Below are 23,334 nucleotides of genomic sequence, written 5' to 3' on the forward strand. Positions count from 1 at the left end.
GTTTCCAGTCAGCTCCCGCCTCAGTTGAGCTGCGTCACAAGTGCGCTGTCGACCGTTCTTCCGTGGAGTTTTCCACCCGTTTGCCGTATCGCAGATACAGAAATAATACACGCAGAAGCCCTGTTCCAAGACTTTATTAAGGGAAGCCCCTCGCTAATCCCTGGGCGTGGGCCGTCTGCAGAGTGCGCTCTTGTAATGAGAGGGCGAGTGACGGAACGGCCTGGCTCGGTGTGTTTCTTCCATTACCGGCACTGTGAGAAGGTGACTTGGGTTGCGGCGCCTCTGCGCGTCACAGCGCACACCAGGGACTCTCCCTTTCCGGATGATTATGTAATTACAGTCGCAAACCACATGAAACTTTGAGCCCTGTGCGGCAGTCCTTGTAGACCTGTGCGCGGGGAATGGGTGGCACGCACGTGTGCCCCCTGCACGTGTATGTTTTTTTGCTGAGGGGAGGGGTGTGTGATTTGAGTGAGTTCCAAGTAGGTGAGGCAGTGTGCGTGCATGTGCCACTGTGTGTGTGCGTGTCTCAGTGCGGATCCTCGGTGTTTAATTGACAGTCACTATGTCATTCTGTGCGTGTGTGGCTAAATGTGCGTGTCTGGTGTAGGGTGGTTCGTGTGTGAGGGTATGTGTGTGTATCTGTAGTTCGTGTGCGTGTTTGAGTGAGTAACCGTGTAGGTTTACTCGGTTGGTTTACAGTAAACGACGTGCCATTGAGACAATGAAAGTGCATTGAAAAAAAACTCGTTGTCGCAATATATCTCCAGTTCCCCATTTTCCCAGACATGGTGATGTGTGTGGTTTTCTGTAACCAGCCGGCACTGAGGAAAAACGAAACTCTAGGACAGGGCGTGTTGCTATGTTGTGAAAACCGTTAACTTTCGCAAACCACCATCAATGACTAGATTTCAGGTGCCCCTGGAGTGCCCGAACTTGTGATGTTGGGCGTAATATCTTAAAGTGCGCCCATCACTCGCAGCCACTTTTCATATGACGTTTACACACCAGTGGTGCACTGCACACCACCCTCACACAAGTGCTAGTTTCAGGGTGCTGAAGCTGAGAGTGTGAGGTGCCCAGGGAAGTTTTCGTTCTGTGGGGTACACCCCCTCGGAGTGCATCTGCTGAAAGAAGCAGCTGGGAGAAGGCGGGAGCCAGGGGGAGGGCGCTAATCTCAGTGACTCACTTGGTGCTGGACCCCGGGCTCCTTCTTTTTTCGTTAACTTGGAGAAAAGGGGGTGTGCGAGGCTGAGCCCTCCTCTCCTCCGTGCCAGCGCCCCTCCCCCGCCAGCACCGTCGACAGATTGATATATCCACGAGGGCTGTCAGAGCTCGCATTTGAACTTGCAGCCAAAAGTGGCTGGGTGGCTCTCCCTTCACTGCCCGGGCTCGGACCAGACGCACAGTACCCACACTCACCCGGGAAGGAGGGCTGCTACCAGGCGCCCCTCTCCGACTGGAACCCTCTGAAGCCGAGGCACCCCACGCACTGGACTCGCAGCCACCGCAAGCACCGGGCACAGGATTACAAGACTGGCCACCCCGCGACAGAGCCCCGCAATTGATGCACCCCGTGGACTGACCGCTGCCTTCTTCAGGTAACGCTCGGCTCACTCCGCACACGTCCGTCTGGCATATGCGGTGAGACCGCACTTGCCGCATGCATGCAAGCCTGCCCCAAGGCAGGATCCCGCTTTTCAGACAAAGCGTGGCAGTAATTCGTTCTGTTTTTACTTTCCTCCATCTGCATTGGCGATGACTTCTCAGACAGGGGACATCGCCCTCTCTCCGGACATTCACATGTGGCACACAGTTCTTGTCTTCTTGTTTCGTCTGCGCACGGCAGCTAAACGATGGCTGCATTTGGGGGGTAAAGTTGCAGGTTTCGCCTTGAGGGGGCTGATAACCGGGAGCGGGGGCACACCAAAGTAAGCCGTAGTGAAGTGTTGGAGTGATGGGGGCGCACTGGGTTTCACGTCTCGCCGAGCAGCTCTCTGGTGGCTGTTGTACGGGCGGCAGGGTACAGTGGGGCGCGGGGAGTGCGCATGCTGGGTGAGTGGCACAACGATGCGTCTTGCTCCGGCGGGTTTTGTTCGAGGAGTGCAGTGTGCCTGGAAAGCTCTTGCCTTCTTTCTAAAGCCTCTCTGCATTCAGTGCAAAGCGCTATTGTCTCGGGCTGGGAACCTCACAGGCAGCTTCTCAAGTGGGCAGATAAAACTGAAAGCACCCAGCGGAAGGGGGGGGGGGGGGGTCTATTGGCATCGGAGGGGGCACGGGAATCATTCGTTCACTGGAGCACAACCCGCTTTTGCTATCCCTGGAGGCACCGAACTACCGCTGGGGCTTAGAAGAGAATGTCTTTTTAAACAAGAAATGTCCTGCTTGCGGGTTTGGAGTTTTTTGGTGCCTGCTAGCCACGGCAGCGGCTGGACATTTTAAGAACCACAGAAAACAAGCAGCAGAGGCGGGAAAGTGCCAGTTGCAGCTGCAAGTTGATCTGAAGGGTCCACTCCGCGAGAAACCGCCCACGTAAACCTCAGTGTCTACATGGAAAGGTTCAAGATGTCACAAGCCCTCACGATAGCGCCGCTGTCCATGTGTATTGCGACCCCCTTGGTGTCAGTGGGGTGGCTTCCTTGAAGTGCCCCTTACTGCCCCCATCCAGTCACGCCGGGCAGAGAGTGAGGCTGTGGACTGCCCTGTTAGCACTTAAGGGGGGGGTTCTCGTGGGACCTGCGCTGGGGTTTGTGGTCGCCAGTTAAATATTGACTTAGCGCTGGCAGTGTAAACGCCGCAGGTCTACCAGGCAGCCCAAGAGGTTAGCCATTAATCTGCCCCACAACCCCTGCATGAACCCAGCGCGGGTCGGGAGCTCCCTTTGAAGAGCATCGAAGGGGGTGCAAGTGTGAGGGGCCACGGTGTTTACTCTCCATCGTCCAGAAGGTGCTGCGAGAGGAGGTCTGTGGAAGTGGAGCGGGTGGAGAGGGCTAAACTGAGGAGGGCGCTGCGGTTGCTGCAGACGGGAGGCACGCTCTGTCTGTCTGACCGCACAAGGGTAACACACGGGTTACAGGCGGGCGGGAGAGAGAGCCGGAGCTGGAGGGCGGATGCTGAGATCAGGAGCGAGGGACGCAGAGTGTGAAATCAGGCGATAGTAGGGCAGAGCCAGGACGGGGGGTAGGAGGGATGACTCCGGACACAGGAGCTAGGACGGGAGAGCAAGAGATGGGGCCACAGGTGGGTTGGAATTGGGCAACCGCGGTCAGCAGCGGAGACTGCATGAGGTCGGGCCTAAACAAACGGGTAGAACTAGAGGGTACAAACGGAGAAGGACAGGACCGTGACGAAAAGGAGCTACGCGGCCCGGTGGTGGGGTGCAGGAGCTGGGAGGGCGGGGTCTGGGAGGACCAGAGACCAGGAGCTAAGAGGGCAGACGCTGGGAGGGCAGGAGCCGAGGGACACAACTTGGGGTAGGGGTTTGAGGGCTAGAACCTGGGCGGACAACCCTGAGCGAGCAGGGCCTGATGGGCAGAAGCTAGAGGTGACGTCCAGAGGGGCTGGGGGGTTGAGGGCAGATGTTGGGGAGGCAGGAGTGCGGATGGTAGCAGCTGGGAGGGTAGATGCTCGGGGTGGCATCTGGGTGGACAAGGCCTGGGATGATAGAACTGCGAGCGAAGGACCCGGGAAGTGAGGGTCTGGGGTCAGATCCCTGGAGAGCGCAGCTTGTGACTAGAAGCAGGGAGAGGGTCGGGAGGAAAGCCTGGCAAGCGAGGGGCCTGAAGAGATGAAGCTCCTGGTTTAGTGCAGGGGCGGGGCGGGGCGCTGGAGCGTCTGCGAAAACAATGCACTCTCTGCAACACGTTAAAATAGCACCCTTTCCATTTAACATAAATTACGTTGATGTTGGCGGATAGTGTGAAACATCGTTACAAATGTGTTTTATTGTCATGACTGAAAATGCAAGTATTGTCAGTGCGCCAGCTATAGGGGAAACAGCTGTCATTTCAGACATGGTAAAGTCCAACACGTTGCAAGGGGTTATGCTTTCCAGGCAACCGCCTCAGCTAGAATTGCGATGTCTAGGAATCAAGGACGCGCTGCGGTCTGCGCACTGAGAGGTGCGTGGGCGCCCCCTGCTGGAGGCGGCCGGGGATGGCAGGGACCCCGCGCGGGTGTGAGGGGCATGGAAGCTCGCGCAGGCCGGCCTGAGGTAAACGAACACCCATCCTCTGGCACGGTTCCGAGAAGGGGCTCCCGCCCACTGTCTTCGAGGTGGGAAGGAATGACACACACCAGTATCCCACATCAAAATGCTGCCTGCGCACAATGCCTGGGGCAGCAGTTAGCAGACATTAAAGGCTCAGCCTCAAAGTCTTCTGCTGAAGGCGGGTTTTGTTCTCCAGCGGAGCGGTGAGGAGAGACGCTCTGGGTGCCACTCGGAGAGAAGGGGGCCTGAGGGGGGCCACACAAGGGGAAGAACTGCACGGGAGATACATTGATTGCAAACGGTGCCATGCCCCCGTCAGCGCCCGCTAATACGTGAGGAGGGGGTACATCCATTCTGAATGGCACACAGTTGAGTCCTCAGTTCGATGTTCTCTTACCCTGGGCCCTCCTATGATCTTTAGCCCTCCCCACCCCCAGCGTGTGCTAAACTTTTCACATTAGCACGGCGTGGGGCAGCTGGCCACGACTGTGCTGCAAGCGCCTGACGAGGTGCAGCACTGTCTCCAGGAGCTTTTGGGGGGAGGGTGGGGGGAGGGAGGCGCACAGTCAGGGGAGGTGGGCAGGGGGGAGTGGAAACAAGACTTGCGAGGAACCCGAGGAAGTACTTTTTCGAGGAACAATAGCTTCTGGGGTAATGTAGCTTTGATGAGCGGTGAAGCTAAATTGTTAAGACTCTTGCCAGCTGTGTCCACGCCCTCCTTGTGTACAGCTCTTTGGACATCCTTTAGGTGAAGTTGGCGCTATATAAAACAGCACATAAGTACTGCAGACAAGCAGAAGGAGGAAGTCGTGTTCTGGGGAACAAGGGAGAAGGGTCAGCAAAAAGATAGGGGGGCATAATGGAGCGAGCAGTACTGAGAAGCGTAGTGGGCGGGGCTAGATCTGCACTAGTGGACAGAGAGAAGGGGCAGGGATGTGTTTGGAAACAATAAAAGGAAGCTCTTTTGGGAAACTGTTTTATTGGCCAAAACACACACATTCCCCACGCCTTAGTAAACCCGCGGCCTTGTTGTAAAGTCCGCGGAGTTCGTGGCAGACTGCTCCCACAGTTGCCCTCCTTGGATCGGTCCAAGTCTTATTCTACTTCAATCGGGGGGGGGGGGGGGGTGTTCTGATTGTCACTTCACAGTCTTCCAACCCCTTTCACAGTATTGCCAGTTATGGTCGTCCATGTCCGAAATCAAATGACAGGGGATACATCTTCCCAAAATGTAACGAAAATACAAAGTAAGAGGGCGTTTGAAGTACATCAGAGGCGGGGGCGACTCTCGAAGCTGCTGGCCGCTGCCAACCCCCCTAATGGAGAGCGACGGGGCATGTCTGTCTGTCAGGGAGGCCCATGGGAGAGGTCCGAGGCAGAGTCTAACATGGAGCCTACACGCAGCTCGGCTTCAGGAGAGCGGCGGGCCTGCGGGGATGAAGGGGGTGTCTCTGATAACAATAGACAGCTCTACTGGTGGCTGCTGCCCCTTAGGAGAGTGCGTGGGGTAACCACACACCTGTGACTAGCGCCGCAGACGGGACAGAGCGCGGAAGAAGGGGTATGCTTACCCGTCCCCCTCTAACAACAGGTTCGACAGGGGATCGAGAGATAAATGACGGAGAGCGGCGGAGGGGCGGTCAGAAGGACCCACAAGCTTCAGGAGGGACCACGGGCGTCAATAGGGACCGGCAGATGATCCACGGGGTAGAGGGACGGGTGGTTGCAGGAGGAAATAAGGGCTGCAGGGAGCATGGCTTGCAGAAGAGGCCGAATGTTGCAGAAGGGACAAGGGGCTCGCGAGAGAAAAGGTCGCTCGCACCCGAATAGGCAGAGGAGAGAAAGCGATGGAGCCAGTGATGGAGGAGGATATAAAGGCTACAGGAGAGACCGACATTTGAGTGGAGGAATCAGAGAGCTCGAGGTCTAGGGGATGGAGAGGGGAGGAGTTTCTGGAAGGAACGGGCCGTCCACAGTGACCGAGCGCTGTCTGAGGGACAGCGATGGAACGATGGGTTTCGGGGAGGGGCGAGGAGGGGGTGGTGGCGGATGTGAGAATGCATTGGGTATGCTTCTGTGGAGGGGGGCGAGTGAGGCGTACGTTTCTTGAGGGGTCTAGGCTGCCAACGGCGAGGTATGAAATCGAGCACTGTAGGAGGGGTAGAGAGCTACATGAGGCAGTAGGGTGGGCTGTGGCTATCTGAGGGAGATACGGGGTACTCGAGTGTGTGGCAGGGACTGAGGGTGGGCGAATGGGCCGATGGGTTTATGAGGGAGCACGAGTTACGTGAGGGATGGACTTATTTGTGGCTGCTTGAAGTAGGGGGAGGGGGTGCCCTCGGTCTACCAGAGTGACAGGCTCCAGAAAGTGCCCAGTGCTTCGTGGGGGAGCACGGGCTGTCGAGGGCTGTAATCCAAAGCAGGGCCAGCAGGAGGCGATAGGAGGGACTTGTGAGGGAGGGAGGTGTGACTTAGCGTGGCCGCGTGCTGCAGAAGCGCTCGAGGCCTGCATTTGAGGGAGGGGCGAAGGCTGCTCAAGGAGTCACCGCTGCATGCGGTACGAGTCCCCGTCTCCATCGAGAGGAGTGAACCAGAGCACGGGTTGGGGGTATTGTCGGCATAGGGGTTGAGAAGGGGCCATTAGCTGCAGAAGTGAAAGAGTGCTGAAGGGATAAGAGGGACCAAGAGCTGCAGGAACGACAGGGAATGTTTCAGGGAACACGAGTGAGGGAGGGGCACGGGAGAACAAAGAACTGCAGGAGAGGGTGTGGGTTATTTGCAGGGACGTCTAGAGCTCGAGGATGCTGCGGATAATGCAGGCTGGGACAAGAGGGACATTGGGGAGGGTCGAATGGTTGCGGAAGGGGGAGCGTGGGTGATGTTCCGAAAGCTGCAGGAAGGGTCTTGTATGGAGGAGAGACCACAGAGGGAGCCGAAGGGCACTGTAGGAGAGGCGCTGGGAAGAAAACTACACACAGACACCCGCTGCTTCCGGAGAGGTAGCTGGGGCCGCTAGAGGGCGAGGTAGAGCGCTGCTGGATGAACTGAGGGCAGCTAGAGGACGCTGAGGTGGGACGGGGAAGCCAGCAGGATGAGCGCTGCAGGGGGCCACGCTAGGACAAGGGATTCTTAGAAGACACAGGGAGAGAGTGAGGGGTGCAGCGGAAGGCTGCTGGAGCGGACCAGTGCGCCGTGCCCAGATCCCCGGCCGCCACGTGGCCTGGCTCGCACTCACGGGCACACCACAAACCTGACACGGCTCTGTCATGTTTCATCACTTCTCGGGCACGTGCCTCGAGAAAGGCCACGCGAGTGTCTGACATGGCAAAAGGCACAGAGCGCGTTGATCTCTCAGATGCATGTCGAAAACCACACAGTGCAAAGAGAGCCCAGCTATTTGCATGTCTTCGGCGGCTGATACTTGTGTTGAATATCTGATCTAAATTGGAATCAATTGAGTTTGCCTACCCCCTGTCTATTTAGTGCTAAGATGCCTGTGGCTCTTTAGCGCTATATAGATGATTATGAGGATGACAGTAGCTGAGCGTGGCCAATCACACCCATAGAGGAGGTACCCTCACACCTAGGCAGCACCCTACGAAGAAGGAGCTCTGCAGAGCCCCTCCCCCCAAACCAATAGGTTGAACCAACTGGCCGAACGGATTCTTTACTGCTTCAAAGGACAGCCGGCATCAAAGATAGCAAGGGTTGGGGTCAGCTGATTGATGGCTCATTGAAAAGCCATTTGGACGAGCTTGACTGACCAGAGTTTGCTGTTCAACACACGCAAGGAGGAAACCAACCGGATGTGCATGTCTTCAAGGCTGAGGAGCATTTAGAGACAAGCATTGACAATGGCAAAAGCTCTTGCATATGAATGAAAGGGCCTTTTGTATCATTGATGGTGTTATGCACTCAATAAATAATCATTCATACACTCTGTCACTCGTCTTTGCAGATATTCATCCATTCACCCATCCATTGACTCATTCTTTCATTGATCCTCTGACACAAGCACACAAAAACACACACAAACACAACATATGCAAGATCAATGAAAAGAATATATGTAGAAAAAAGCAAATATGAGGCAGTCCAAGCATGGCGGGCATGTAGTTAGAATAAGAAAGTGAACATGGTAGCGGGTATCAGTTTTGCAGAAGTATTGTAGATAGTCTATCTTTATTTTAAAGTTCCAGCATAGTTGCCACAGTTGGCCATCTTGGAATGGTAAAGTAATCATACACTATGGACAGCAGGATTCCATAATGGCCTCCTGATGTAGACGAAGTGTCATATGGGATGCAGCAAACTGCAAATCAAATTAGCCGTAAACAATCAACCTGTTATCACTGCCTTGAGAGCTGCTGTATCCTCTTAAGAAACATTTCAATATTAAGAGAAGAAGCAAAGAAATGAATGGGGAACTTTAAATGGGGAACATTGAAAACTAAAGGACTGGCCAACCAATCCTGACGCTGAAACACAAATTATCAGGTGCATGCATGCATGTGATCAGAAAATGCTCTCATTCGCAGGGTAGGAGAGCCAGTGGCTGATGTGGACTGTACCATCACCCCGTACAGTATTCTGTCTTGGATGGAAGCAAATGTAAATGATAAGCAGATAGACCAATAGCAGAAAAGAGCACAGCAGAGATGACCCAAAGACCCTCTATTCATCCAGATGGAAATCTATTTATACATTTGGATGAACACATTATTTAAATATTTGTTTATGATATGATCCTGGTAGACAGCTAAGAAGAGATTTTAGCAAGGATTATTACAGTGCAAATATTTTCACTCTAGGATTTGTCAGAGGCAGCGAAGAACACCAAAATCCTTCATTGCAAAGGTAATCTAGGGCAATTCATGCAACAAAATGCCTATTTGTAGACTTTAATACAGAGAAATATTAATCCACCCTAAAGGCCTATTGACTTTAAGATATGCTTTTCACAATTAATATCAATATGTCAGGCCTACTGCCTAAATCATAACTTTCAATAATAGACAGATCCGACCTATAAAATCACAAATATTTATTCCCAGTGAACCAATCAGGCCTCTTGCTGTTGTCAGTGGCTTGTCACCATAACCAACTGAGGTCTCAAGTACTGAGTTTAAGCTTTTCCACAAGGCAACCATCAGGCATAGGGCCATACAATTACATAATATACAAAATTACAGTTGCCAAGTGAAAATACTATCTCTCCTAAGACAGCTGAACGAGGATTATTGTGGTGGCTACCTTCTATCCCCAAAGTGTGTTAGTGTTAGGAAAAATAGAGCTGGTCTTCGTAGTGTGTGCTTCACCTCCTACAGTATGAGAATAAAGTGCAGGGCTTTCTTTATATAACCCCCCCCCCCACCAGGGCTGCCCCCTGGTGGCATGCTTCATCATAGGGTTCCTCCTGTTCCGTTATGGAACCGGGCATGCTGCTACCTGTGCAATACATGGGAGCACCTGAGTGGTATGCCCCAAATGGTGGTAGAATAGGAGTTGGAGGGGTTTTCTAAGTGAAATTAAAAATACCTGCCTGGTCGGAGATCTATGCTTTATTGTGTCCTCCAGACGGTATGGTTAAAAAAGGTGGAGGAAGAGCAGAAAGTGTGGGTTTGATGACCCTTCTTTCTACAGGTCTACATGTTTCAAGCCACCCTTTCCAGTGGCTATCCTCAGGACCATGGAACTCACTCCCTGGGCCCACTCCTGATCAGATAGTATAATTATCGCAGAGTGACTTCACACACTCTGCAGGCTCCAAAAACACTTTTCACCTACTTGGTGTTATTGTCTGTCATACCTGCACTATACAAGGAAAGAATAAGCCTGCCATGGTGCACTAGCTTGACAAGATTTCTGTTGTGGTAACTACAGTGCTTAATTTGAGCCAGTGGTTTCTGGTGCTCGACTTGGTACATAATTGTCAACTCCCGCTCTTGTGAGAGCCCACCATAAGTAGAGCTGTCTCGAGAATTTAGAGATGACCACAACATCAGTTAATTATAAATTCAACAAACATTAAAAATGACTGTTACTTGCTGCCAAGCCATTCTTATAGCTTGGGTGGCCTGAAATAGTCTGAATTGGCACACTTGGAGGAGTGTGATGGTTACTATTTGTGTTGGTACTGTCATTGGCAGCGCTGGCAAATGCAATGCATAATGCAAATTGCAGTGGCCTCCTGGCGAGACACTGGAACTTATGTGTTTATACAAATTTAGCACTCACTGGGGGGGGGGGGCAGATTTACAAGCCCCTTGCGTCATTTTTGCGCCGCCGTTGCATCACTTTCTGTAAGGCAGCGGCGGCGTAAAAATGCAGCCCATTTACAACATGACGCATCTAGGGAGATGCATCATGTTGTAAAGCCCTGCATCACATTCCAACTGCGTCAGGTATAATGTATGCAGGGTGGGCGTTCCCACGCAAAAAAGCCTAGTAGAAGTGACGCAGTGAAATCTACAAGGACGCCACTGCATCAAAACCATACACCTGCTTGCAGCAGGCATAAGGAGTGACGCAGCACAATGAGGATAGGCCTGCCCATGCATTGCTGGAGTTGCGTCGTGCTTGCGACACGACTCCACCAATGCGTGACTTTTGCACCAACAGATGCGTCAGAATTTCTGACTCATCTGTCAATCCTTGACCATGGTGCGCCGTATGGTAAATACGGAGCACCGATGGTGGCGCAAGGGTTTCTCAGGTTGGTGCAGGAAAAGTGACGCATCTCTACAGATGTGTCACTTTCTTGTAAATCTGCCCCTAGGTAACGAGGCACCGACTGCTCAAATCACTTTACTAAGACTTACTGGCCGGCTTTGTATAGTGGCAGAGGGCCTTCTCCTTTGCAGTAGAAAGAGAAGACATACTGCTGGCTGGTCTGGAATGTGAAGATAGAACCCCCTTTGCCCACTTGGCACAATCTACCATCTGCCCCAGGGCTCACTTTCAGACAGCTCTCACCCTGCCATGGCATGGCTTTGGCTCCCAGCCCCACGCACACAAGGTATCCTCGAACACTTGGAGCCTGGGGCTCGCAGCCCATTATTCCGCCACCCACTTAGAGGAAATGGCTTTGAAAGCGGACAAATGTTGCTTGTCCGAGGCTCTCCAGCGGCGGCCCTCGGGAGCGGAAGGGACGTGCCAAAAGTAGTGTAGGAGAAGGTGCAGCCCGCAGCCCCCTCCCCTGTCGCTGTCTGCGAGATTTAATGCAGGCCCAGGGCTGCTTGGTCAAACAAAATACAGCGGGCATTAGCAAGATCAAGAGGTGCTCGCAGGTATCACAAAAAAACCAGTAAAGCTAAGAAAAATGTAAAAACGGTAAAAGCATTGTATTTTGACTAGGTTACATGTGACAATATAATGGATTGCACCACTCGCTAGACGTTTATGGATATGCAAAATTGGGCCTGCATTTTGGAGCCATTGTTATGAAGTCCCACCGAGCGACATTAACATGAATCTGGGATCATTTTAGGGGAGGGGGAATATTAATTAGACCTACTCTGCCTGGCAGGGCATGTTTTATTCCCCAGATTCAAAAGATATACTTGAAGGGAATTGTGATTGGCACTTTCATTTAAAAGCGTGATTATTGTCAATTTCTCTGAATCACTTTAGACAAACATTACTTATTGATTATTCAGCGAAATGTAAACGCGAGGCCACCAGGTGATTAGGACCGTTCTCAGGTGCAACAGGGTAAACCATTGAAAGGCCAAAGCAGGTCGTCTCAGTGCCTTTCCCGAGCCTGCCATAACCACCATCCCACGCGTGAATTCACGATGACATGTCTGCAGTTCTCATGGCGACCACAAGAGGTCGTAACATTCCCCAGTTTACTATCCTAAAACAATATTTTGACATCAATGTTTAAATTGCTTGAGATTAACATGTAATCCCCTGCTTCTGTGCCAAAACTATTGATTAACTGGAATATGCAATCCGTGACAATTTTACAGCAATAGAGAAGTCTGGAAAGGTGCCTGCCACCAATGACCAACCAGTCGCACACTGTGGCCCCAATTGGTCGCCCCAGTCTTGGACATTGGTGTTAATGAGCGAATTGAACTATTGCATATCACAAATGTATGGTCTAAATATGGACTTGGAAACATATCGCATACACAATGTCGATCAATACTATTTTTAACTAGAAATTAATATGATGACTCAATGGTAGTCCATAATGTAGGTGTGATATTGTTTCTGGTAGTTATTTTGAAACGATGTAGAGACGACCACCACCAAACTGAATTTACTGGTATTTAAACCTATTAAAATGAATGGCGTCACCATAGCCACATTCACCCGTCTTAAAAAGTCTGGAAATGCTACAGCAAAATTGCAATTTGAAAAGTTTATATAGGACTTCAACTCTTAGCTACTTCCGAGCACCACATTACTGTGTTACATATTCAATAAGGTAAGCATCTTATGACTATCAAGCTCTTCTTATGTAAATTCTTCGCTTCCATTTGAGTGGGTTTTTGGATAACCAAAACACGACATATTTCAATGAAGGAATGACCAAAGATTCTCGATAGCCCTGCATAGAGAATGGGGTCTCCCCAGATACTGCTTTCAGACTGGGCATAGAGAGAGTTCAGAAATGCTAAGCGGAGGCTTACGTTTGAAGAAGATGGCTGACCTAAGTGTGGATGTGCAGGAAGTGCAGGGTGGTCCATTGTCACTATCGCATTGTTGTGACCTGCATACTGCGTTTACAGAAGCTGAGCCATAAAAGGAAAGGGCGAAAGAGAATGGATGAGTTCTCAGAATACTTTTAGATCGAGGACACAGTCTAACACCAAGGCCACAGGCCAAGGTTGTGATGTCCACTTGAATGTGAACTCTTTAGCAGAGTCAATCTGTGCCCGAGCTCCACGGTTACTTACACCTGGAACCAGTTTATACAATTGTATTCACCTTCAGTGTGGACTCACAAAGAATCCCTAACCCCACTCAATCCATCCATGTTACCTGTGGGAAGGGCACAAGAGGGGGCGCCATTGAAGCTCACAAGTGTCTGCATAGTGGTCTGATGGTTATTGGTCTTTTGAGTGCTGTATGTGAGGTTAGATGTGTCACCAGCATCAGCGTGTAACGTCTGCTACTGGGTGGTTGATATTGGGCAGAGGAAGACGACTGTGTGCGTTGATGAAACATAAAGCAACAACAAAAGCATCACACTTTCCTTAGGCAAGGAATGAATCACTGTTGTTTCTTTAGCAGTGTTGTAGAGTGTTGTGCATCTCCTTTGAGTCACTTCGAAACACTAGGTAATCCAGACGTCTGCATGCTGTGAAGAGGGGAGACTGGACTCTAATTGGTGATCGAAGGGCCCAATTCCATATTCTTCAATAGCTGCATTATGGTGGTGACATTTAATTGCAGCCAAGTCACAAAAATCTGGTCTTAAAGAGGCTCTCTGGTGTAGACTAAAACAGTTCTTTGCCCAGTCCTGCAGTCCTAACAGTGGCCAAAAATAGACACTCTAACATGTGTTTAACCTCTTCTGAGCCCATGACGAGATAGTCTCGTCATGGAGCACGGTCGCGCTGTGCCCATGATGAGACTATCTCGTCATGAAACCCGCCCACTAATGAAACGCCCGGCACAGGAGGGGGAAAGGGCGTGGCACAGAAGGGGTTAATGATGGCAGCGGGAGATTAAGGCCTCTGCTGAAGGAGAGGTGCACGGAATTTTCCCTCAAGCTTAGATTCACTTGATTCCACAACAAGGTGCCTGAACCACACAGCCCCTTCTTCAAGCTAGAGCTGTTGAAAGTGAGGATGGGTGATGAGGTGTTCCATTGCTGAGTGAAGGCTCCCGTTGGACGTGCAGGAGGGAGATTGTTGTGTCTAGTAGGGTTAGTGTTCTCCACAGAGGGATTTAACATGATCATCGTGTCCACTGGGAGACAATGGGTTTCTTTCAGAGCGGGGTTAAGGTGGTCACACATCCGCAGCTTCAGTACACTTCCGCCTGATTGTAAAGCCTTGGCATGGGTTCTTTGGTACCCTGAAGGAAATATTGCTGTTGTCTAATCATGACATCATGACATCATGCCATCACTGTACCCCACCCAGGTGGATTTTCTTAAGAAAGTGCATTTGTAAGTTGGTGCTCTTGGTCAGATCATTGCCTTGGGAAACGAAGAAGGTTTCCGAGTCAAACAGAAGTCCAAGGTTGCTTGTGTTCTGCGCAGTGGACACTGATGCTTCTAGGGTGGAATGCTGTTCCGAAGATGGTGAGCTGGATTAAGTTGCTCCCAATACTAGGATCTCAATCTTGAACTCATTCATGCAAATAATCTTTTCTTTCTGCCTGTGGTCCAGGCATGTGGTCATGCATGATTGGTTTATAATCCGAGTTAATTTCGAGGTACACTTGATTCTGCTCTAGGAGAAGTGACATCTGGCACATTCTACAGTCTACAGCAATAATGGAGTAATAATGAAAAACACATTATATGGCATGCTGTGCTTGGTTGTACATGTATGTTGGGTGTTTATATCAGTTGCATTTGTGGTGATCCGTTTGGTATTTGTGCAGATTAAGCAGAGTGAGTTCACGGTTGTAGAGCGCTTTTTTATGTCTTGCCTTCAGACAGCTTTCAGTCATCTCCTGTCAAAGATCTCTTGCGCAACATACCGATACTAAGCGTAGCCTATGAGTTTGCCCATTGCTTTCTATTGGTTGACTATCTTGTCAATCTTAGTTACTTGCTTATCATTCTGAGGCTTTCCTTCCTTTTCTTGTGTTTGTCCGTTCCTGGAGAGTAGCTACTTTACCATCGTTTTGATTGAATGAATTGTATTCTTTCGTACCTCCACATTAGGGAACAACTTTTTTTCTTTTTCTTTCAACACCCTTTTGGGGGGGGCATGTTTTCTTTCTTTCTCCTTTGAGTGGTGCTACCCACTTACATCCTACCCCTCTTCATGTACCTACGCACCCTTCAGGTTCATGCATTGCTTTCTCCACCCCTCGCTGTCCCTCTCAGCTTGTTTAAGAACCTCCCCACCCTTCACCTTTGTTGCTCCCCACCACTCCCTCCTTGAAGTTGCTCCATTGCTCCTCTGCCCCTCACCAATCCAAGTTGCCCCTGCCACTAGGCAGTGCTTAGTTGCTCTCCTCCACCCTTTAGCCTGCTCCTCCTTTGTTCCCCTCCCTCCATGTTGAGTTTTCTTTTTATTTTTTTTCCTTGGTAGGAGGGCCCATCAGCTGCAAGTTGCTGCTCGACTGCCCATTTATAAAGTATGCACTTTTGCACGTTTAATGTATTCTGCCATGTTTCAACTGAAAATTAAAAAGGAAAAAAAATCTGTGCAGCGTCATAATATGTGATTATGCATGCACATTTCCATTTCATTGCCGTGGTAGGGACATCTTATTGCCAATGCTGTTAAGCACCATTGTGTTTCTTAATTCTTTTTGGATCATGAACAATATTGGCAAAGCCAAACGGCGAGGCTCATTGACTTTGCCAATGTCTCCTAGTGCCAACCTCTCTGCACTCTTTTAAGGCAATTGATAATGGGTGATTTGATGTTATGGCTGTTGTAGGTTGTATGTAATTTTGGCAAAAGTGGCAGAATGAGGAAAGGTGTCAGAGTAGGCAAAAGCAGTGGTATTCTGTCCTTGCCTATACTCCCGTTTGGAATTCGAGTATTATTTTGCGTCAATGATGACTTTTAATGGTTGCCATTGGTGCTGGCGGTGCTAGAGTTTCCATCGATGAAAGGAATATGTTGGTCAATGGGGACGTTGTTGGTGTGCACAACTGTGCTTTAAAATGTTTCTTATTTACGGTAAATCCTGATTCAGTGGAACACAGGGAGGTGTCTATGACCTTGGATCGCTTTTGCTTCTTGGTAATGGGTAAGTATAATTTTATGTCATTAGTGGCATAGTGGTTCAGGAGGCTATGGTCAAAAATCACCTCAGTGAAGGGATGATCTTTGTTAGAACCGGCAGTTGCCGGCTGGCAGGGGCGCATCAAAGCCAGTCAAATCCACCCCTTGAGGTAGGATGAATACAATACACGTGTCTGATAACCTGTGCTCACCCTTGCATAGCTTGGCACAGAGCCGTCAGGCTTATCCTCAGGGTCAATGTGTAAAGTATTGACACAACCCCACCCTCACAACACACTCTAGTCGCCAAAAGACTCCACTCCGTGTGTATAAAACACTTGTCTTTGTATTACACACACACATATTGAAATCATCACCATATATACATTGAAATCAACACAATCTGCACATTGAGTATACACTTTACAGTTATATGCAATTGTCCAACTTTCCCATTAGCAGCAGAATGGACTAACTATATATGCCCTATTCAAAGGTAATCAACAAACAGGACATTGCCAATAGCACATACCCCAACATTTTCAGTGGTCAAGAAATCACAGGACTTTGACTACACCTTGTGACCCAGCCCCTCAATCACATAACAACACCAGTCAATGATAAATGTTTCCCCTGCTGGAGCCACACTAATTAGATTGACAGAATCACCTAAAACGGAAAGAAACAGTTTTGTCCATCTGGATTAGACCTCCAGGCACCCAGCGGCACCTGCACGAGTGCGGGATCCCTACCCCCTGCCGTAAATAAAAGACTGTGACCCAGGAAGCTGGCGTGCTTCCAAGTCTGCAGAAGAGTTTCCCCTCAGAGCTGCGGTAACTCCCGACAGCCAGCTGTAGGTGCCCACAAGGCACAATGAAACCCCTCTGGTCCCATCACAATTTTCTCCACAACAAAGTACCTTGCGGCATGGGTCCAGGGAGAGGGAGCCAGCAACCTCGGACAGAGGACGTGATATCATTCACTGTCGTCCTCCCGATCTGGAGGTCGAAGACAGTCTCAACTCCCGGCTCAGGTCCCCAAGAAACCTCTAACACTGCAAGCTCCGGCGTACAAGCTAGCATAGGTCCCCTTGGTTGCAAGCACGGGCCCCTCAAACTCTACAAGTTTCCCCTGTGCTCCTCGAACTCCTCACATCCTGGCACCTTAGGGGGGCTGCTGATCTTTACGAGCACACCCCCTCTGCACAGTGTTATGGCGGTGTCTGTCAGGACGATCCTTGTCTCAACTGAGATCACTTCCACCCATTTCCTCCGCACCCTGAGTGGTCCATACAGTCTTGTGGAAACGGGGAAATCCTTTGTGCCTCATGGAACTTGTAGACAGGAGGCCAGCCAACCGGCCTTTGGAGAGTACTTAGGGACCCAGGCCATGACAGTTGGCTCTTAGCTGCAGGCCAGCAATGTCCAGGCAAAATCCACCGAGTGATAGTCCCCTTCATGGAGCACAACAAGATTCAGGCCACCACAAGTCAGCGGATAATCCAGTTGCAGTCTCTCCTGTCCTAAGGATTCCTCTTGTCATTGTCCCAGCATCGAACCAGCATAGTATTGGTCTAAGTCCAAAAGTGTCTCTACTTTTGAAGGTCAAAGCCCCAGTAGTTTTACCCCCAATAACCTGTGAAGGTGCGATCAGTTCAAAAGACCACCTTTGAAATGCACAGGACCTACCTAATTTTGTCTTGTCTGCCATCCTACCCTAGGAGGTTTGATCACTATCCTTAGTGCAGCCAAGACAATGCCCCTTAGAATGTAGATGCCAATTCCACCCCATACACAATCGTCCCAGAGAGGCCCATCAGAGTCAGGGGTCCGCAGAGAGCCATGAACACCAAAATGCCCACTTTGCCAAAGTGACACTTCCAATCACATAATGTCGGATACACTCACACTACCGGAGAGGATTCACCATTACAAACTCATCGATACCAGACACTACACTCCTACTATTCTGCACATAGGAAATACTGCTTTTCCCTACATTCCCCCATGCTAATCCAATGCCAGAAGCAAGCCTAGTCATACCGAACACACCATCCGGTGCCATTCACGACCCTTGAATGTTGCACACCCACACACATGCCCTGCTTCTACCCAACACTGCACCCTGTCCCCGGGGAGAACTCCAATATATCAAGAGACATGCAGAACCTTAACCATAGTATTTTAAATGCCAAGCCGAGTAGCAGTAACCTGCGCACACAGCCGCCCCAGGGCAGATCTGTGGCACGATCATTGAGCTACCTCCATGGGTGGCACAATCAGTGCTGCAGGCCTCTGGCGGAGCATTCGAGGTACATGCCCTGGGTTTATGTCTTACCCGTAGACAAGCTACTTACAGCTAACTTGAATCAGCCAATGATGTATACACCAATCACCAGTATGTATATGACGAGCTCAGCACTTTGGCACTGAACGGCAGTGTCAAACGCGCTCAAAGTCCTAAGGCTAGCACCCAGATCAGCATCCTAGAAAGGGCCATTTCCAAAAATCACGATGCTGGAATCCAGGTATGAAATGCCCTAATGTGTCAATGTTTGGTCAGGAAGAGGCTGAACCAGATGAAGGAGGGGTAGTCCAGAAACATTAAAGATGTAGTGATGCTGGCTCACTATATTGGCCTAGTTTATATTGTGCTGGCCAGTATTCCACTTAGCCACAGATATGTGAGAAATGTATCGGAAAGGTACATTTTCAGAAAATACTTGTTTTATATTTTTGTAGCAGTTTTATATTTTACAGAAACTAAAATGTAAAAAGTAGTGACACCATGTAATGCCGGCCGTCGTTCCTCTGACCTAGCAGTCATCCTCAGTGACCATTCATGTATGACTGTGACCTCAGCTCAGCATGAGAGAGGCGTTAGAGCCAGGGCAGACTTTAGTGCTGGTGGCGCCCAGTACATCATTTTTGGAGCCACCATCCCCACATGACCTCCTTCTCGGATTCTCTCACTACCACCTGGCAAAAGGCCCATCATCGCTCCAATCTTAAGTTATTGCTAAACACAGTGCCCCTGCTTGAGGTCAGCAAACCCCTCCACAGGTCAGCGCCCAGTGCGGCCGCAACGGTCGCACTACCCTAAAGCAGGCCCTGGTTAGAGCTTTGAAGAAGGTCAGGCTTTGGTGACCACTACAAATCCTGATATGAAACTTAAGCCACAGCTAAATGTTGCATGCATGTATGTGGTACTTGTACAGCGTGCAGACCTAGGCAAAAGTCAGCAGAGTGCCCAGAAGTCAAAGGTGAGAATCCAGTGAAGCGGTGATTGGCCAGGCAGCTGGTGTGTGCATTGTTCCTGCATGATGAAGTAGTATTCTGTAAGGAGTTGCAAGCTTGTGATGGCCCTGATGGATTCATGGGTATGAGGAGGCTGTTCCAGGAGCTGTTTGCAAGGATGGAGAGCACCCGCTGCCTTGCTGTTTTCTGTTTCTGCCGCCTTGCTGTTTTCTGTCTCTGCTGCCTTGCTGTTTTCTGTCTCTGCTGCCTTGCTGTTTTCTGTCTCTGCTGCCTTGCTGTTTTCTGTCTCTGCTGCCTTGCTGTGCTGTTTTCTGTCTCTGCTGCCTTGCTGTTTTCTGTCTCTGCTGCCTTGCTGTTTTCTGTCTCTGCTGCCTTGCTGTGCTGTTTTCTGTCTCTGCTGCCTTGCTGTTTTCTGTTTCTGCTGCCTTGCTGTTTTCTGTTTCTGCTGCCTTGCTGTTTTCTGTCTCTGCTGCCTTGCTGTTTTCTGTTTCTGCTGCCTTGCTGTTTTCTGTTTCTGCTGCCTTGCTGTTTTCTGTTTCTGCTGCCTTGCTGTTTTCTGTTTTACACTTCTTAATTTCCAGTCGGAGGGTCCTGGTATGCCGAGAGTCACCAGAGATGATGTGTTTGTTAGCCAGATAGTAGCCGGGGGTTGGTGGGGGGCTCACCACACCTATGTAAATGATGCAGCTTTGTAAATATTTAAACATTGTTAAAGCTGCTATAGTAAAATGACAGCGACAGGAAGGCAAGCAATCAGCAGTTCATCGTCAGAATGTACTTTTGATGCCAGACTATGTAACCATGGCTAATATTTACCCACGTTATTTGCATTGTGTTTACATTTTTAATAGTATGAGATCATTTTCTCTGGCTATACCTTCTCGCTATTAGTACTACTTCTTGTCACAGTTGACTATTTTGTATTTTTTATCCTCCGCATACTTTGTAGTAACTACTCTTTTTTTTTCAATTGTAACATATTGCCAGCCATGTGCAAAGCACTCTGTTATCTGCTAGGTCTAATCTGTGCTATAGAAAAGTGGCAATAAATAAATAAAAATGCCAATACACATCATATTGCACACTGCTACCTTTTTGCCCGTCTGAGCTCAGCCACTAGATCACAGACCAGAGGTCATGGCGAGGACATCTAATAAGCTGTCAACAGTGATGCATGGCTGCCTGAAATGTGCAGTCCACACTCTTCTGAAGCTACATCACAAACACTGATAAATATATGGTGCACGCAGCTTGACTAGGATGTTTTTTCTTCAAATTTAGATCCTTTTTATGGCTTTGGAAAATACTTTTGCTATGGGTTCTTTTTTATATCCTATTTTCTGTTAAATTGCACAGATTCTCAAATGTTTGTTTTCAGGTGTCAATCTGCTCTGGCCATCATTACATGATGTCCCATGCTGTGTTCTGGTGCAAATGTGACAATGTGTAGCCAGCGTCAGTGGACTCCCCTCATGGCTGGCCTCCTTTCTGCCGGGCAGCGATACAATGATTGTAGGAGAACACAGCGAATAATGGATAGAGAATTATGAACTCACAACTCAGCTGTAATAAAGTATAACACATGAGCAGCCACATTGTATTATAATAATAATAAGGAAATTACATGCAGGTTTCACAAAGCTATAATAATAATTTTAAATCTGCGCTTGTTAAAAAACCTTTAAAAAATGTGCAAATACTATGAACAGTTAATAGAGCAATGAGTGCCTAACAGCTGTTGCCAAAGGATAAGTGCTAATAGCCCAGATCCGGTTGCCGGGATGTGCAGTCAATGCATTATGGAATAGTGGTATATCTGCTGGCGATCCAAGTTCTGAAAGCCGATGATGTCGGCTCAAGCACGTTGTCTCCGAATGTCAAGCAAGTGGCAATGCTCACGTTGTGAATTTTGTAATTAATTGTTGCTCTTCTGTACAGCCAATTGGATTTGAGTGACAAAACTGCTGCCTGAGTCTACTGACAAATTCGGCACAGCTTGCCAAAGCCCATGGGGCAATGCTCTTGAAACAGATGAATGATGCGACCTGGCAGGTTTGCGCCCCAAGAGCCAGGAAGACTGGTCTTGACTCTTGTTCTAATACAGGACACAGCCTAGCAGATGTATCCAAGATTCTTGTTGGTAGGAACATAACCTGCATTCCCTTTTGTCGCCCCCCCCCACCCCAGGCTGGATTGAAGTCTCTTATAAGTCAATACCAATAGTCTCATATATAATATCTGGAGGCAGGTAGCCACATTTATGGCTTCATGATAATAGATTTGTGGTTTCCCTGGGAGACAAGAGTTATTCAGGGGCTGGACCAACGGTGACTTGTCTACAGATAGTAAGTCTTGCTCCCCTGAGGACTCGACTAGTTGTTGGTAAATGTCCATCCTGCAGATATTGACTGGGACGCCCCCAGTTTGGGGGGCTGTTTCTTCAATCTTGAAGGTCTTTATTGCATCTCATATTTGGGAATATCAAGGTCTGCCTGGAGTTTCATAGATACATTTTAGGTGACCTTTTAATGATTAAGACTGTGCCCTCATGGTCCTGATGTAATAATTCAACATGGAAGTTTGACAATCCAATGGTCGGACCGCCAGCCCCAGTTCCAGCCTCAGCTTGGGCCGACAAGCATATCGCGGTTGTTTGAAGACTTTCCTGTATGCTCTACAGTGGATTTGTTCCAATATTGAATCGAGGGCACCCGGGCAGGCATGATGGCTGTATGGTAAGGCTGGCAAAAGGGTGCCTTCATTACCCTTAATATTGGCTCTGCTGAGACTCTGTTCAGCTTCCGGTACAATTGGCCGATCCAGTGATGATGACAGCCCCCTTTTCGATTAAAGCATTAGCCTGTGCCACTGAGGTGCTATTTTCACTGAACCAGACTCCCAGGTAATTGTACTTCCTGGCTGTGCTGACTGTGCTGCTGCCGTGTCCTAGGTCTCACCCAATCTCCTAATAAAATCATCGACAACTTAGGGTTCCGGAACGGCCTTTTGTTTGATGATTTCTGGTTAGGTTGTAAAATCTATTGTGACATCATTCACTGGCGGCCCCCTTTAACTAATGTGTGTAGTTATTAGGCACCAAGTGCATGAAGCTGGGAATGGGGTGGGTGAGAAGGCATGGGCCAATCGGTGGCCACTGATGCTCTGCCCTATTTGTAGGCTCCATTTAGAGTTTCCTAGATAGACTATTGTATAATGCATTTCACATGTCTCATCCTGATTCCCCTGGTGTAATATGGTACACCCTACATTGCTGATGATGCAGCGGGCACATCATTTTTTTTTAGTTTGGGGGGAGTATCACAAACTATTGGTGACATTACTCCTGCCTAGATGGAGGTGAGGATGAGGTGTAAACACTCTGCATTTGCAAAAGCAACAAAAGTGCACACAGAAATAACTTTTGTTATATTTTATTTTTTGTGCAAATATTAAGATACTTGGTAAGAACCGTTGTACGCTAGCAGTCGTGAAAAACTACACCAATGTACCTCAGTAACTAACAGTTACTGTACGCATGCATCGGTGGCATAACTCTGTGTAATGGGTTCTGTCAAGTAATGCATGAAACTTCCCGGAATCCATGTTAATGTAACAGCCCCTCACCAGGGGCCCCTGGGAACTTGCACTTCAGCGTTACTCATTCAAACGCCTGTTACTGGCTCCATTAAGTGACCGTAAAACTGCCCCAGATTAGCGGCGCGCGGGTGGAGGGGACCTGTCTGCACGGGCTTGATGGGGTGTGAAATTAAAAGGCCGGTGGCCAAAACACACAAGCGTTGCTTTCACAGACAAGTCACCTCACTGTCTGCACATGTGCACTAATGCCACGGAAAGCGTCGGTTACCAATCCAGTGCGTTCACGTTTGGCGCCAACTGCAAGATTCGAAGGGCACCTGCTTTTAATTTGTCATCTTCTGAGAATGATTTTTGCCTTGTCAGGAGTAGAAAGCACTATATTGATGCATTTCAATTC

The 23,334-nt window shown here is 49.3% G+C and overlaps 1 protein-coding gene across 1 annotated transcript in view; it reads left to right on the forward strand.

Moving 5' to 3' along the window:
- The first annotated feature begins 1,020 nt into the window (after window positions 1–1,020).
- VCAN (versican) overlaps window positions 1,021–23,334 on the forward strand; it is a 164,867-nt gene continuing 142,553 nt past the window's right edge. The window contains exon 1 of the mRNA XM_085632423.1: window positions 1,021–1,601. The gene's annotated coding sequence lies outside the window, so the exon portion shown is untranslated. The remainder of the gene's footprint in view (window positions 1,602–23,334) is intronic.

Source organism: Triturus cristatus, chromosome 2_1 (genome assembly GCF_964204655.1).
Source record: "Triturus cristatus chromosome 2_1, aTriCri1.1, whole genome shotgun sequence".
Classification (NCBI taxonomy): domain Eukaryota; kingdom Metazoa; phylum Chordata; class Amphibia; order Caudata; family Salamandridae; genus Triturus; species Triturus cristatus.